The sequence below is a fragment of the Rattus rattus genome, chromosome 13 (genome assembly GCF_011064425.1).
Source record: "Rattus rattus isolate New Zealand chromosome 13, Rrattus_CSIRO_v1, whole genome shotgun sequence".
Classification (NCBI taxonomy): domain Eukaryota; kingdom Metazoa; phylum Chordata; class Mammalia; order Rodentia; family Muridae; genus Rattus; species Rattus rattus.
The window spans coordinates 26,922,504-26,935,243 of NC_046166.1; positions in this window are offsets into that span (position 1 = coordinate 26,922,504).

Below are 12,740 nucleotides of genomic sequence, written 5' to 3' on the forward strand. Positions count from 1 at the left end.
AATTAAAGACTTTTTAGAATTTAATGAAAATGAAGGTACAACATATCCAAACTTATGGGACACGATGAAAGCTGTGCTAAGAGGAAAACTCACAGCTCTGAGTGCCTGCAGAAAGAAACAGGAGAGAGCATATATCAGCAGCTTGACAGCACACCTAAAAGCTCTAGAACAAAAAGAAGCAAATATACACAGGAGGAGTAGAAGGCAGGAAATAATCAAACTCAGAGCTGAAATCAACCAAGTAGAAACAAAAAGAACTATACAAAGAATCAACAGAACCAAAAGCTGGTTCTTTGAGAAAATCAACTAGATTGATAAACCTTAGCCAGACTAATGAAAGGACACAGAAAGGGTGTCCAAATTAGCAAAATCAGAAATGAAAAGGGAGCCGTAACAACAGAATCAGAGGAAATTCAAAAAAAATCATTAGGTACTACTGCAAAAGCCTGTATTCAACAAAACTTGAAAATCTGGAGGAAATGGACAATTTCCTAGACAGAAAACAGGTACTGAAGTTAAATCAGGAACAGATAAACCAGTTAAACAACCTCATAACTCCTAAAGAAATAGAAGCAGTCATTAAAAGTCCCAACCAAAAAGAGCCCAGGTCCAGATGGGTTCAGTGCAGAATTCTATCAGACCTTCATAGAAGACCTCATACCAATACTATCAAAACTATTCCACAAAATCGAAACAGACAGAGCACTACCGAATTCCTTCTATGAAGCCACAATTACTCTTATACCTAAACCACACAAAAACCCAACAAAGAAAGAGAACTTCAGACCAATTTTGCTCATGAATATTGACGTAAAAATACTCGATAAAATTCTTGCAAACCGAATCCAAGAACACATCAAAGCAATCATCCATCATGATCATCTCAGGGATGCAGGGATGGTTTAATATACAGAAAACCATCAATGTAATACACTATATAAACAACCTGAAAGATAAGAACCATGTGATCATTTCATTAGATGCTGAGAAAGCATTTGACAAAATTCCACACCCCTTCATGATAAAAGTCCTGGGAAGAATAGGAATAAAAGGCCCATACCTAAACATAGTAAAATCCATATATACCAAACCAGTAGCTAACATTAAACTAAATGGAGAGAAACTTGAAGCAATCCCACTAAAATCAGGGACTAGACTCACTCTCTTCCTACTTACTCAGTATAGCTCTCCAAGTCCTAACCAACGCAATCAGAAAACAAAAGAAGATCAAAGAGATACATATGGGAGAGGAAGAAGTCAAAAAATATCACTATTTGCAGATGATATGATAGTATATTTAAGTGATCCCAAAAGTTCCACCAGAGAGCTACTAAACCTGATAAACACCTTCAGCAAAGTGGCTAGGTATAAATTTAAGTCAAATAAATCAGTAGCCTTCCTCTACACAAAAGAGAAACAAGCCGAGAAAGAAATTAGAGAAATGACACCCTTCATAATAGTCCCAAATAATATAAAGTACCTCAGTGTGACTTTAACAAAGCATGTGAAAGATCTGTATGATAAGAACTTCAAGCCTCTGAAGAAAGAAATTAAGGAAGATCTCAGAAGAGGGAAAGATCTCCCATTGTCATGGATTGGCAGGATTAATATAGTAAAAATGGCCATTTTACCAAAAGCAATCTACAGATTCAATGCAATCCCCATCAATATTCCAATCCAATTCTTCATAGAGTTAGACAGAACAATTTGCAAATTCATCTGGAATAACAAAAAACCCAGGATCGCTAAAACTATCCTCAACAATAAAAGGACTTCTGGGGGAATCACTATCCCTGAATTCAAGCAGTATTACAGAGTAATAGTGATTAAAAAAACTGTATGATATTGGTACAGAGAGAGGCAGATAGACCAGTGGAATAGAATTGAAGACCCAGAAATGGACCTACACATGTATGGTCACTTGATTTTTGACAAAGGAGCCAAAACCATCCAATGGAAAAAAGAAAGCATTTTCAGCAAATGGTGCTGGTTCAACTGGAGGTCAGCATGTAGAAAAATGCAGATCGCTCCATTCTTAGCACCCTGTACAAAGTTCAAGTTAAGTGAATCAAGGACCTCCACATCAAACCAGATACACTCAAACTAATAGAAGAAAATGTGGGGAAGCATCTCGAACACATGGGCACTGGAGAAAATTTCCTGAACAAAACACCAATGGCTTATGCTCTAAGATCAAGAATCGACAAATAGGATTTCATAAAAGTACAAAGCTTCTATAAGGCAAAGGACACTGTCCTGAGGAAAAAACGGCAACCAACATATTGGGAAAAGATCTTTACCAATCCTACATCTGATAGAGGGCTTATATCCAAAATATACAATGAACTCACAAAATTAGACTGCAGGAAGACAACCCCATTAAAAACGGGGTTCAGAGCTAAACAGAATTCATAGCTGAGGAATGCCGAATGGCTGAGAAACACCTAAAGAAATGTTCAACATCTTTATTCAAAAGGGAAATGCAAATCAAAACAACCCTGAGATTTCACCTCACACCTGTGAGAATGGCTAAGATCAAAAACTCAGGTGACAGCAAATGCTGGCGAGGATGTGGAGAAAGAGGAACACTCCTCCATTGTTGGTGGGATTGCAGACTGGTGGAACCATTCTGGAAATCAGTCTGGAGGTTCCTCAGAAAATTGGACATTGAACTACCTGAGGATCCAGCTATACCTCTCTTGGGCATATACCCAAAAGATGCCCCAACATATAAAAAAGACACGTGCTCCACTATGTTCATAGCAGCCTCATTTATAATAGCCAGAAGCTGGAAAGAACCCAGATGCCCTTCAACAGAGGAATGGATACAGAAAATATGGTACATCTACACAATGGAATATTACTCAGCTATCAAAAACAATGACTTTATGAAATTCATAGGCAAATGGTCAGAACTGGAAAATATCATCCTGAGTGAGGTAACTCAATCACAGAAAAACACACCTGGTATGCACTCATTGATAAGTGGCTATTATCCCAAATGCTTGAATTACCCTAGATGCATAGAACACATGAAACTCAAGACGGATGATCAAAATGTGAATGCTTCACTCCTTCTTTAAAAGGGGAACAAGAATACCCTTGGCAGGGAATAGAGAGGCAAAGATTAAAACAGACACAGAAGGAACACCCATTCAGAGCCTGCCCCACATGTGGCCCATACATATACAGCCACCCAATTAGACAAGATGGATGAAGCAAAGAAGTGCAGGCTGACAGGAGCCGGATGTAGATCTCTCCTGAGAGACACAGCCAGAATACAGCAAATACAGAGGCGAATGCCAGCAGCAAACCACTGAACTGAGAATAGGACCCCTGTTGAAGGAATCAGAGAAAGAACTGGAAGAGCTTGAAGGGGCTCGAGACCCCATATGTACAACAATGCCAAGCAATCAGAGCTTCCAGGGACTAAGCCACTACCTAAAGAATATACATGGACTGACCCTGAACTCTGATCTCATAGGTAGCAATGAATATCCTACTAAGATCACCAGTGAAAGGAGAAGCCCTGGGTCCTGTTAAAACTGAACCCCCAGTGAACGTGATTGTTGGGGCGAGGGTGGCAATGGGGGGAGGGTGAGGAGGGGAACACCCATAAAGAAGGGGAGGGGGAAGGATTAGGGGGATGTTGGCCCTGAAACCGGGAAAGGGAATAACACTCGAAATGTAAATAAGAAATACTTAAGTTAATAAAAAAATTAATTAAAAAAAAAGAAAACTTCACTTTGATTTCCACATGTGTTCGCCAACTCACTGTTCCACCAACAATGTAAAAGGACTTCTTTTTCCAGCACCCTTGCTAACATAAGCTGGTTTTTGTCTTCTTGATGATAGCCATTCTAACCAAAGTGTAATGTAATCTCAAAGTTATTTTGATTGGCTAAGGATGTTGAGCTTTCGAATTACCCAAGATGCAATCCATAGACCACTTAAAGCTCAAGAAGAAGGAAGGCCAAGGTTTGGATGCTTCAGTCCTTCTTAAAAGGGGGAACAAAAATATTCATAGGAGAAGATATGGAGACAAAGTTTTGAGCAGAGACTGAAGGAATGGCTATTCAGAGCCTGCCCCACCTGGGGATCCAGCCCATATACATACAGCCACCAAATCCAGACAATATTGTGATGCCAAGAAGTGTATGCTGACAGGAGCCTGATACAGCCGTCTCCTGAGAGGCACAGCTAGAGCCTGACAAATACAGAGGCGAACGAATGCTAGCAGCCAACCATTGAACTAAGAATGGGGTCCCCATTGGGGAAGTTAGAGAAAGAATTGAAGGAGCTGAAGGGGCTTGCAACCACATAAGAACAACAATACCAACCAACCAGAGCTCCCAGGGACTAAACCACTACCCAAAGAGTACACATGGACAGATCCATGGCTCCAGCTGCATATGTAGCAGAGGATGGCCTTGTGGGGCACCAATGGGAGGAGAAACACTTGGTCCTGCTAAGACTGGACCTCCCCCCCCCCACTGTGTAGGGCAATGTCATGGCAGGGTGGCAGAAATGTGTGGGTGGTTGGGAATGGGGGACACCCTTATACGTGAATAGGGAAGAGAATGGGATAGGGAGTTTATGGACAGGAAACCTGGAAAGGGAATAACATTTGAAATGTAAATTTAAAAAAATCCAATAAAAAATGATTTAAAAAAATAAGAAAGCTGACCTAAAATCCTATCCCATGATGATAATAAAGTCCTATAAGTAAGATATAAATAACTCACTGAAAGAAATATAAGAAAACACAGGTAATTAGGGAGAAACCCTAAAAAAGGAAACAAAAAGCGTAAAGAAATACAGGAAAACACAATCAATCAAGTGAAGCAAATTGACCACAGCAGTCCAAGATAAAAGTGGAAGTATAAACAATAAAGAAAACACAAAAGGAGGCTACCCTTGAAATGGAAAACATAGGAAAGAGGTCATAAATTATACATGTATAACCAACAGAATACAAGAGATAGAAGTGAGAATCTCAGGTGTAGATGATACTATAGAAGATATTGACACAACTATCAAAAAAATTTGAAACATAAAAAACTCCTAACTCAAAACATCCAGGAAATCCAGGAAACAATGAAAAGACCAAATCTAAGAATAATAGGAATAGAAGAGAGGGAATATTCCATGCTCAAGGGACCTGAAAATGTCTTCAACAAAATCACAGAAGAAAGCTTCCACAACCTAAAAAAAATAATGGCCAAAAATATACAAGAAGCCTATAGAATATCACAGTCTGAAGGTCTCACAAGAGATCTGCTGCAATCTATGTGTTACTGCCCATAGATAGGACCCGAAAAGAAAATCCTCTCATCACATGATAATCAAAACACTAAATGCATGGAACAAAGAAAGAATATTAAAAGCAGTAAGGGGAATAGTCCAAGTAACATATAAAGGCAGTCCTATCAGAATTCCATCAGACTTCTCAACAGAGACACTAAAGGTCAGAGAGTCTGGACAGAAGTCATGCAGACTTTAAGGGAAGACAATGCCAGCCCAGGCTACTATACCCATCAAAACTCTCAATCAACATAGATGGAAAACCCAAGATATTCCAGGACAAAAACCACATTTACACAATATCTATCTACCAACCCAGCCCTATAGAGGATTCAAGAAGGAAAATTCCAACACAATGAGGGTACCGCCACCAAAGAAAACACAAGATATTAATCATCTCACAACAAAGCAAAAAGGATGGAATCTCATGCACATAGTACAAACTACAACAACAAACATAACTGAAACTAACAATCACCTGTCTTTAATATTTCTCAACACCAATGGACTCAATTCCCAAATAAAAAGACATAAACTAACAGATTGGATATGCAAAAAGGATCCAACATTTTGCTGTATACAAGATCACACCTCAGTAACAAAGACAGACTCTGTCTCACAGATAAAGGCTGGAAAAAAAAGTTTCCAAGCAAATGGTTCCAAGAAACAAACTGGAGTTGACATCCTAATATCCAATAAAATAGACTTTTCAACCAAAAGTTATCAATTGAGATGAAGAAGGACACTTCATATTCATCAAAGGAGGAATCCATCAAGAGAGTGTCTCAATTTTGAACATCTATGGGCCAAATGAAAGGGCACCCACATTCATAAAAGAAACTTTACTAAATCTCCAAATACACGTTGAACCCCACGCAATAATAGTGGGAGTCCTCCACACCACATTCCCACTAATGGACAGCTTATTCAAACAGAAACTAAACAGAGACATGTTGAAACTAATAGAAGTTGTAAACCAAATGGATTTAACAAATATATACAAAACATTTCACTCAAAACCAAAAGAATAAATTCTTGCCAGCACCTCATGGTACCTTCTCTAAAATTGACAATGCAATTGGTCACATAATAAGCTTCAACTGATACAAGCAGATAGAAATAATCCCATGCTTCTTATCAGATCACCTTGGACTAAGTTTAGACTTCAATAACAATGAAAACAACAGAAAATCCACATACCCATGGAAACTAAACAACTCACTACCCAATGATAACTTGGTCAGGGGAGAAAGAAAGAAAGAAAGAAAGAAAGAAAGAAAGAAAGAAAGAAAGAAAGAAAGAAAGAAAGAAAGAAAGAAAGAAAGAAAGAAAGAAAGGAAGGAAGGAAGGAAGGAAGGAAGGAAGGAAGGAAGGAAGGAAGGAAGGAAGGAAGGAAGGAAGAAAGAAAGAAAGAAAGATAGATTAATTACAGACTTCCTGGAATTCAGTGAAAATTATGACACAGCATACCCAAACTTATGGGATACAATGAAAGCAGTGCTAAGAGGAAAAATCATAGCACTAAGTGCCCTGGTAAGGAAATTGTAGAAATCCTACATGAACAACTTAACAGAATACTTGAGAGCTCTAGAACAAAAAGAAGCAAATAGACCCAAGAGGAGTAGAGGAAAAGAAATAGTCAAGCTCAGGGCCCAGTTCAACCATCAGGAACAAAGAGAACAATAAAAAGAACCAAGAAAACCAAAAGCTGCTTCTTTTGAGAAAATCAACAAGATAAACCCCTAGCCAAACTAACTTAATGACCCAGAGACAGTATCCAAATTAACAAAATCAGAAATGAAAAGGGAGACATAACAACAGAAAGGGAAGAAATTTTTAAAAAAAATCATCAGATCTTACTATAAAAGCCTATAGTTAACAAAACTGGAAAATCTAGATGAAATGAATGGTTTTCTAGAAAGATACCACATATCAAAGTTAAATCAAGAGCAGGTAAACTAGCTAAACAGACCCATATACCCTAAGGAAATAGAAGAACTCATTAAAAATCTCCCAACCAAAAAAAGCCCAGGGTCAGATAGTTTTAGTTCAGAATTCTACCAGACCTTCAAAGAAGAGTTAATACCAACACTCCTTAAACTATTCCATAAAATAGAAACAGAAGGAACAGTACTTAATTAATTCTATGAAGCCACAATTAACACCTAAATCACACGAGGACACAATCAAAAAAGAGAACTTCATACCAATTTCACTTATGAATATTGATGCAAAAATACTCAGTAAAATTCGCCAAAATTGAATTCAAGAACACATCAAAAACCATTCACCACAGTCAAGTAAGCTTCATCCCAGGGACGCAAGGTTGGTTCAATATATGAAAATCCATTAATGCAATACACTGTATAAGCAAACTCAAAGAGAAAAAAATCACATGATCATCTCCTTAGATGCTGAAAAAGCATTTGACAAAATTTAACACTCCTTTATGTTAAAAGTATTGGAGAGATCAGGAATTCGAGGCCCATATCTAAATATGATAAAAAAAATACATAGAAAACCAACAGCCAATACCCAATTACATGGAGAGATACTTGAAGCAATCCTACTAAAATCAGGAACAAGGCATTCTCCCAGTAGGATGATGTTATCACGCAGGTGTAGGCAGGTACAAGATAAAATGAGGCCTGTCATTGGATGAGAATGAAGGATGGGCAGGGGAAAAGTATTAGAGGGAGCAGGAGACTAGAGTGAGGGAAAGAGTGGCAGAGAGAATATGGAGGTTGATGTTAAGATTCCTCTCTGCACATTTACACGTTGTTATAAATATTCTTTTTTTCTCCATCTTCGTAAAATGGATATTTCTTATTTACATTTCAAATGTTAGTCCCTTTCCCAGTTTCCAGGCCAAAATCCCCTAAACCCCTCCACCTCCCCTTCTATATGGTTGTTCCCCTCCTGATCCTCCCCTCATTACTTCACTACCCCCAAGAATCCCATTCACTGGGGGTCCACCTTGGCAGGAACAAGGACTTCCCCTTCCAATGGTGCTCTTACTAGGCTATTCATTGCTACCTATGAGGTTGAAGCCCAGGGTCAGTCCATGTATAGTCTTTGGGTAGTGGCTTAGTCCCTGGAAGCTCTGGTTGTTGGCATTGTTGTTCAAATGCAGTCTCAAGCCGCTTCAGCTCTTTCAGTTCTTTCTCTGATTCCTTCAACTGGGGTCCTATTCTCAATTCAGTGGTTTGCTGCTGGCATTCGCCTATGTATTGCTGGTTCCTGTCAGCCTGCACTTCTTTGCTTCATTCATCTTATCTAGTTTGGTGGCTGTGTATGTATGGGCCACATGTGGGGCAGGCTCTGAATGGGCATTCCTTCTGCCTCTGTTCTGAACTTTCCCTCGCTATTCCCTCCCAAGGGTATTCTTGTTCCCCTTTTAAAGAAGGAGTGAAGCACCCGCATTTTGGTCATCTGTCTTGAGTTCATGTGTTCTGTGCATCTAGGGTAATTCAAGCATTTGGGCTAAGATCCACTTATCAATGAATGCATACCATGTGTGTTTTTCTGTGATTGAGTTATCTCACTCAGGATGTTATTTTCCAGTTCCATCCATTTGCCTATGAATTTGATAAAGTCATTGTTTTTGATAGCTGAATAGTATTCTACTGTGTAGATGTACCACATTTTCTGTATCCATTCCTCTGTTGAAGGGCATCTGGGTTCTTTCCAGCTTCTGGTTGTTATAAATAAGGCTGCTATGAACATAGTGGACCATGTGTCTTTGTTGTATTTTGGAGCATCTTGCGGTATATGCCCAAGAGAGGTATAGCTGGGTCCTCAGGTAGTTCAATGTCCAATTTTCTGAGGAACCTCTAAACTGAATCCAGAATGGTTGTACCAGTGTGCAATCCCACAAACAATGGAGGAGTGTTCCTCTTTCTCCACATCCTCGCCAGCATCTGCTGTCACCTGAGTTTTTGATCTTAGTCATTCTCACTGGTGTAAGGTGAAATCTCAGGGTTGTTTTGATTTGCATTTCCCTTATGACTAAAGATGTTGAACATTTCTTTAGGTATTTCTCAGTAATTCGGCATTCCTCAGCTGTGAATTCTTTGTTTAGCTCTGAACCCCATTTTTAATAGGGTTATTTGTCTACCTGCAGTCTAACTTCCTGAGTTCTTTGTATATTTTGGATATAAGCTCTCTGTCAGTTGTAGGATTGGTAAAGATCTTTTCCCAATCTGTCCTAAAACAGTGTCCTTTGCCTTACAGAAGCTTTGCAGTTTTATGAGATCCCATTTGTTGATTCTTGATCTTAGTGCATAAGCCATTGGTGTTTTGTTCAGGAAATTTTCTCCAGTGCCCATGGGTTAGAGATGCTCCCCCACTTTTTCTTCTATTAGTTTGAGTGCATCTGGTTTGATGTGGAGGTCCTTGATCCACTTGGACTTAAGCTTTGTACAGGGTGATAAGCATGGATCGATCTGCATTCTTCTACATGCTGACCTCCAATTGAACCAGCACCATTTGCTGAAAATGCTTTCTTTTTTGCATTGGATCATTTTGGCTCTTTTGTCAAAAATCAAGTGACCATAGGTGTGTGGGTTCACTTCTGAGTCTTCAATTCTGTTCCACTGGTCTATCTGCCTATCACTGTACCAATACCATACAGTTTTTATCAATATTGCTCTGTAATATTGCTTGAATTCAGGGATAGTGATTCCCATGGAAGTCCTTTTATTGTTGAGGATAGTTTTAGCTATCCTGGGTTTTTTGTTATTCCAGATGATTTTGCAAATTGTTCTGTCTAACTCTATGAAGAATTGGATTGGTATTTTGATGAGGACTGCACTGAATCTGTAGATCGCTTTTGGTAAAATGGCCATTTTTACTATATTAATCCTATCAATCCATGAGCATGGGAGATCTTTCCATCTTCTGAGATCTTCCTCAATTTCTTTCTTCAGAGGCTTGAAATTCTTGTCATACAAATCTTTCACTTGTTTGGTTAAAGTCACACCGAGGCATTTTATATTATTTGGGACTATTATGAAGGGTGTTGTTTCTCTGTGTTTTTTTTTTTTTTTTATCTTTATTAAATCGAGTATTTCTTATTTACATTTCAATTGTTATTCCCAATCCTGGTTTCAAGGCCAACATCCCCCTAAACTAACCTCTTGCCCTTCCCTTCTCTATGGGTGTTTCCCTCCCCATCCTCCTCCCCCCCATTACCACCCTCCCCCCAACAATCACATTCACTGGGAGTTCAGTCTTGGTAGGACCAAGGGCTTCCCCTTCCACTGGTGCTCTTACTAGGCTATTCATTGCTACCTATGCAGTTGGAGTCCAGGGTCAGTCCATGTATAGTCTTTGGGTAGTGGCTTACTCCCTGGAAGCTCTGGTTGGTTGGCATTGTTATTCATATGGGATCTCAAGCCCCTTCAAGCTCTTTCACTCCTTTCTTAGATTCCTTCACCAGGTGTCCCATTCTCAGTTCAGTGGTTTAATGATCTCATTCGCCTAGGTATTTGCTGTATTCTGGCTGTGTCTCTCAGGAGAGATCTACATCCGGTTCATGTCAGCCTGTACTTCTTTGCTTCATCCATCTTATCTAGTTTGGTGGCTGTATATGTATGGGTCACATGTGGGGCAGGCTCTGAATCGGTGTTCCTTCAGCAAATCTGTTCTATTCCCTCCCAAGGGTATTCTTGTTCCCCATTTAAAAAATGAGTGAAGCATTCGCATTTTGGTCATCCTTCTTGAGTTCCATGTGTTCTGTGCATCCTGGGTAATTTGAGCATTTGGGCTAATGGCCACTTATCAATGAGTGCATACCATGTGTGTTTTTCTGTGATTGGGTTACCTCACTCAGCATATTTTCCAGTTTCATCCATTTGCCTATGAATTTGATAAAGTCATTGTTTTTGATAGCTGAATAGTATTCTACTGTGTAGATGTACCACATTTTTTGTATCCATTCCTCTGTTGAAGGGCATCTGGGTTCTTTCCAGCTCCTGGCTATTATAAATAAGGCTGCTATGAATATAGTGGAGGATGTGTCTTTGTTATATGTTGGGGAAATTTTTGGGTATATACCCAAGAACGGTATAGCTGGGTCCTCAGGTAGTTCAATGTCCAATTTTCTGAGGAACCTCCACACTGATTTCCAGAATGGTTCCACCAGTCTGCATTCCCACCAACAATGGAGGAGTGTTCCTCTTTCTCCACATCCTTGCCAGCATTTGCTGTCACCTGAGTCTTTGATCTTAGCCATTCTCACTGGTGTGAGGTGAAATCTCAGGGTTGTTTTGATTTGCATTTCCTCATGACTAAAGATTGAACATTTCTTTAGGTGTTTCTCAGCCATTCAGCATTCCTCAGCTGTGAATTCTTTGTTTAGCTCTGAACCCCATTTTTTAATAGGGTTATTTGTCTCCCTGCAGTCTAACTTCTTAAGTTCTTTGTATATTTTGGATATAAGCCCTCTATCAGACGTAGTATTGGTAAAGACCTTTTCCCAATCTGTTGGTTGTCATTTTGTCCTAACAACAGTGTCCTTTGCCTAACAGAAGTTTTACACTTTTATGAGATCCCATTTGTCGACTCTTGATCTTAGAGCATAAGCAATTGGTGTTTTGTTCAGGAAATTTTTTCCAGTGTCCATGTGTTCCAGATGCTTCCCTAGTTTTTCTTCTATTAGTTTGAGTGTATCTGGTTTGATGTGGAGGTCCTTGATCCACTTGGACTTAAGCTTTGTACAGGGTGATAAGCATGGATCAATCTGCATTCTTCTACATGTTGACCTCCAATTGAACCAGCACCATTTGCTGAAAATGCTATCTTTTTTCCATTTGATGGTTTTGGCTCCTTTGTCAAAAATCAAGTAACCATAGGTGTGTGGGTTCATTTCTGGGTCTTCAATTCTGTTCCATTGGTCTATCTGTCTGTCTCTATACCAATACCATGCAGTTTTTATCACTATTGCTCTGTAATACTGCTTGAGTTCAGGGATAGTGATTCCCCCTGAAGTCCTTTTATTATTGAGGATAGTTTTAGCTACCCTGGGTTTTTTGTTATTCCAGAGGAATTTGCAAATTGTTCTGTCTAACTCTATGAAGAATTGGATTGGTATTTTGATGAGGACTGCACTGAATCTGTAGATCGCTTTTGGTAAAATGGCCATCTTTACAATATTAATCCTGCCAATCCATGAGCATGGGAGATCTTTCCATCTTCTGAGGTCTTCTTCAATTTCTTTCCTCAGAGGCTTGATGTTCTTATCATACAGATCTTTTACTTACTTGGTTAAAGTCATACCGAGGTATTTTATATTTTTTGGGACTATTATGAAGGGTGTCGTTTCCCTAATTTCTTTCTCTGCTTGTTTCTCTTTTGTGTAAAGGAAGGTTACTGATTTATTTAAGTTAATTTTATACCCAGCAACTTTGCTGAAGGTGTTTATCGGGTTCAGTAGT